Source organism: Perca flavescens, chromosome 2 (assembly GCF_004354835.1).
Source record: "Perca flavescens isolate YP-PL-M2 chromosome 2, PFLA_1.0, whole genome shotgun sequence".
Lineage (NCBI taxonomy): Eukaryota > Metazoa > Chordata > Actinopteri > Perciformes > Percidae > Perca > Perca flavescens.
Genome location: NC_041332.1, coordinates 23,496,548 through 23,502,547, shown reverse-complemented (window position 1 = coordinate 23,502,547; position 6,000 = coordinate 23,496,548).

Sequence of the window (6,000 nt, the reverse complement as noted above, 5' to 3'; positions counted from 1 at the left end):
TGAAGGCATCAAAACTATGAATGAACACATATGGAATTATGTACTTAACAAAAAAGTGTGAAATAACTGAAAACATGTCTTATATTTTAGATTCTTCAAAGTAGCCACCCTTTGCTTTTTTATTAATAAGGGAAAAAATTCCACTAATTAACCCTGACAAGTCACACCTGTGAAGTGAAAACTATTTCAGGTGACTACCTCATGAAGCTCATTGAGAGAACACCAAGGGTTTGCAGAGTTATCAAAAAAAGCAAAGGGTGGCTACTTTGAATAATCTAAAATATAAGACATGTTTTCAGTTATTTCACACTTTTTTGTTAAGTACATAATTCCATATGTGTTCATTCATAGTTTTGATGCCTTCAGTGAGAATCTACAATGTAAATAGTCATGAAAATAAAGAAACACATTGAATGAGAAGGTGTGTCCAAACTTTTGGCCTGTACTGTAAGTCCCATTTATTTTTTCCCATAGACAATGTTACATGACTCACGGTTGGAGCACTTCTACAACTATGATCAGCTTGAAACTCTCAAATCATCAGTGCAAAAGATTAAACTGTGTTAGAAAATATCTTGGTTCTTTGATACAAAGTCAAAGGTAGACAATAACTACAACTTCCAAGATACAATTTCGGAAAGAGACATCCAATCACTGAGCCTTAAATTCAGTGACGTGCACCACTAAAAGCAGGTGGAAGCTAAAGATGACGGTGTTAAGAACACTGAAAACCCAGCTCAAATGCAGCTTAAATAAATTAATTTTTAAATTCGGGGTCAACTGTGGGTGAATTCTGCAAACTATGGAACCATGGAAAGCAAAGCAAATTAAGTGTGTTCATGTTAATATTTACCTGCATCTTCCTAAAGACAAATACATTCTTATGAAAACTATAAATAAAGCTTGCACCAAACTCATACATAACATCCTATTAAATTCGCCTGCAGTAATAGCAGCAGACAGAGCAGGCCTGCGGAAAGTCACCGAGTTATTCAGGGCTGAGATGGAATAATGCCCGGCTTTATAACAGACAATTCCTTCCACTACACAATTACTGATTCTTGTACAAGAAGGGTGGGGCAACACAGTGAAAGAGACTTTGGGCGCAAAGATAGCCAGTGTGTGTCTTGTGTGTCTCTGGATCAATGTGTGTCATTTGTGTGTGTGTCATTTGTGTGTGTGTGTGTGTGTGTGTGTGTGTGTGTGTGTGAGCACCAGGCAGATACAGCAGGCAGGTTTTCTTGAACAATAAAGCTTTCTGTTGGTTATTTCTGAACCCTGGAGAGGAAGCAGCAACTCCCTGCAGGGTGGGGAGACGAATCATAGGGCCCCCACCCAACACACACACACACACACACACACACACACACACACACACACACACACACACACACACACACACACACACACACACACACACACACACACACACACACACACACACACACACACACACACACACACACACACACATACAAAGACCCCCCTCTCCTTTTACAGATCAGAGTAACTGACAAGTAGAGTCTTGGTTACACCCTCGCTCTGAGGAAGGGAGGAAGAAAGAGGGTGAGAGAGGGGAGGAAGAATGAGAGAGAGAGCAGGGGGTAAAGGGAGGGGTTTTGTGGACACTCGATGTGCTGACAGGACAGCGGTGGTCACACCCAAACTGCGGCGCCTGACCTTCTACAACAAACAGAAACACCCTTGCACACACACACACACACACACAAATCCTGTAATATCATCCTTCCCAGTTTTCCAGTGAGGACGTCTTGTCTTTGCTCAGCCTGCTGGTCCATGTTAGCAGTTTGTGACTCAGCAGGACGACTACAATCTGCCTCTTTCATAATCTGGGCCTCTTTCACTCTGAGGTCACTGCTAGAGGCTCTGCAGCTCACTGTGCTCATATGTCCTAAATTACTACTCACTAAATGAGGTACTTGTACTTTACTTGAGTAGGCTATTTTAATTTTACGCCACTTCATACCTTTACCAAGTTAGATTGGGAAATATGGTGACATTTTAAAATACGGCCTGCAAATGTACAGTGTAATTGTTTGTTGTTGTTGTTGTTGTTATTTAATTAGATCCGAATACTTACCGGTTACTACTGATTCTTAAATGTAATAAAAAGACTATGTGGAAACTAAAGAATGACTATGGGCCATTTTAGAGGAAAGGAGAATAAATCATCCTCTGTTTATTATTCTTTTTGGTAAATACTGGGTACCTTTTGGGTACAGTACTTTATTTATATACTATCTTTTATTTAAACTATATATTTAGTTCCATTACACACTAATGTACGTGGAGCTTGTGATTACATTATTATTATATTGGTATTACTTACGTGGTTAAATAAAGGCTTATTACCTTTATTTAACCAGGTAAGTCCCATTGAGATGACAAAATCTCCTTTTCAAGGGAGCCCTGGCCAAGATAGCAGCAATGCAGTGTTTCAAACAATGTACCTAAAACATAAAACAAAACACACAGTATCAACTCACAGAATAATTTGCCTAAGAAGACAGCCAGAAGGAAACGGATCTAGCTTAGGAATAACAAATTGGTCATGATTTGGTCAAACTACATTTTTACCTTTCAAATTTTTCATAACCGCTGCCCAAACACGTGTCCAGGTATACAGTTGATTAGTGGCGATTCACAGTCAATCTTCTATGGTGATCAAAGTAACAGCCGTTTGATGCATTTCCTATGCTATCATGTATTGGCAATAATAACTAACCTGTATTGTATTATTGAGGGTTTGGCCCAATACAGATGATCATATTTTATTGACCTTTGAATTTGTCTTATTCAGCTCAGATATCAGCAGTCATAAATCATTCTTTTAAAATGCCAGCTGCCTACTGTAACCTCAAACAAACTTGTATCGTCACATATTTGATTTATGACACTGTTTACCATTTTAAACACTCACTGACTGTTTTACTTCAAACCAACATGACATGGAGGACAAATAACAAATGGGAAAATCAATAGAAAAACCCTTTGTTCTTATGTTTACAAAATGCTTAACTGTGTTTATTTTCACAGCAGTTTGTCACTTTTTATGGTTTCAAACACCAAATGAGGAATTGACAGGAGTGCTGTTTCTGTTGATCATATAAGAAGAAGGAGAAAGAAACAGAAGGGAGTGTTTTCCTTAATTTCCATAAATTGTGATGTGTCAAACAAATAACACATACGTCATACAAATGCACACACATACACACACACACACACACACACACACACACACACACACACACACACACACACACACACACACACACACGCACACACACACGCTTGCATGCATGCATGCACACACTGTAAGTTAAATTTAGTCAGAATACAGTTAGTGTTATCAACCACTGAACACATCCTTTGGCAACTTAACTAGCAGTTTAGACATGGGGAGCTGCAATGTCTGCTTGGTATGTTGAAACAATGGGAAATATGTGCAATTTCCTTGTCAAGACTTGGACATTTCTTTGAAAAATATCTGTTGTTTCTCTTTACAATCAGTAGCTAGTAGCTAATGTAGCTGACTGACACACCCCACACAGAGTGTGTCGGTCAAAAAAATTGAAATCTTGAACAGAATTTGTGTGAAACTGATTGGATCTTTAAAAGGAAACAATTTAAGTGTTTTTTTCTGGAAAACCAATGTGACAGGAGAGGCTTGTGCATGCTTACTGTAACAAAACAAAGGAAAAATGTAAAGTAAAGGAGTTTGAGAATCAAAGGTTTCATTCGCCACAGGCTCATATGCAATGAAATGCACAGTGACACACTGACAGTAAGAACAATGGTGTGCAATACAGAATATTAATTAGAATTTGAGTGTAAAATAAGAAATACAAAGGATAAAAATTCAAAGCTTAAAAAATAAGTATTTCATATGTCAAGCGTATATTAGCCTGGTGTCTAGGTGGGCTGCGCAATTTTTAAGTATTTAAAAATGTGTCAGTTAAAACAAATACGATTTTGTACTGCTTGAGTGAAAATATTGATATATGGGTGTTTGTGGTGGTGGAGGTTTCTAACATCGTCCATCAAACAGAAATAGTTTAGTTATAATGCTAATAACAACATTGCAGATACTTTAAATTCCAGGCTTTTACTTGTTTTCAGCATTTCTTATTTCATTTGTGGATTTGTTTGGTTCTTGTAAAACAATACAACGGATAAAAAAGATACAAAAGACACTTAATGTAGACTGCAGCTTCTACCGTTTACTAGTGTTTCTAATATGAAATGCAGTACCTGTACAGTAAAGGTTTTCCCCAAGATTGGTAAGCCCAACCATAGGTTGAGTACACCCTAAAAAAAATCTTTCTTCATTTTGCTGTACAATCACTACTGTTCTCAAAACATACATTTATTCATTCTTATTTTAAACAATCAACAGCTAAGACTGATGTCAGAATGAAAGTACAGTGAAAAGGGCAGGTACAGTATAATCAGGAGCTGACATTACTTTATGGCCTCCATCACTCTGAATTATCCAGGTGCTTCAGGTAAAGTAGCTGCTCATCAAGATTTACTGCAGCAGTAATGTAAGTAAGTTATGAGCTGTTACTGACACTGTTCGACCTTTTGTACTAACCAGTGCACTTACTTCTTAGTGCTTAATAGGCTTTTACGTGTCTTTAAACACAGCATCATTCATTACTACACCCACCTGAATTACTTTATATACACCACATCAAATAGTTTTTTTATTGGTGTGTAAAGGTGAGCTGATAGAGACATCCTGCTAGCAGCATAGCTCCCTTCATTAAGGTAAAGGGTAAGCGGGCAAGCTTCGGGGAGAACTTCCCTCTCTCTAACGGAAACAGGAACTGTTGTAACTTTTCGTAACCATGATTTCATATCTGCATCTTTCGGAAGCGGCAACTTTTGCCTCTGGAGAAAAATAAAACTTACTCCCAAGCTTCTTTGGTGGCATTTCTTTTTTTTATTTTGTGTTTATAAGCTGCTTGGGTTTTGTAACACTGTTTTCTAGACTAGAGAAGGGTGTGATTCTAAATACAATGGAACCTATAGTGCGTAGTTTCTGTCGCCCCCATGAGGAATTCTAAGTAATGACAACACCACTGTTGTTGCATCCACATGACACAAGCCTTCTGTAATCGCACGCCGCCCCCACCCCTCCTCCATACAGTTGCTAGTAACCAAGGAGGACACGGAGGATTAAAAAAACACGACGGACTCTTCAGAAGAGGTAATTATCTTGTGACAGACGTTCATTAATGTAAAAAAAGTTACGCACTAAAGCTTTAAAGCAACACTCGGTAACTTTTCCTGCTTCGGTCCCCCTACAGGTTGGAAGCGGAATTGTCCATTACATTACATTATGCAAGTTTGCCAGATCGGGTAGCGGATCTGTAGTACGAATGAACTGGGCAATGTTATGAAATGGAAAATTCTGCTTCCAACCTGTAGGGGGACCGAAGCGGGAAAAGTTAGTGTTGCTTTAAGTTGATGATGTCTGTATTACAATATTAAATGTCTTAGTTAGTCTATTTTCCATGACGAACCCACAGGGTCAGTAAGTCAGCATCGCTGTAGATTGCTGTTGGAGGGTTGGATGGCACTTAATTAATATGGGGGCCCTTCCACGTGAATGCGCAATTGGAGTGGAAGTGGGTAGGTAGGGAGTGATTTGAGAAAAGCCGGAGCTGTGATGGTGTAGCATCAGTAGGTCTGTGGATGAGTGCTGCTGTTGTTCCCATCACAATTTGAAAATAGTACTTCAACAGAAATCAGCTGCAGCCATCTTGTTTTTTTCCCCCTCCACTTTACAAAACTAGGTTTATGCTCGCTGTAGTGTCCCCGGTGCAATGGTGCACGATAACCTCTGATATATCACACACATATACTGCCCTCAAATTACTTATTTATTCCATCTCTCAGTCTGACTGTGTGTTGGATCATGGTTAGGTTACAAGCATGTGGTACAGCTCGGTGCAGGGCAGGCCTGAGGTGAAG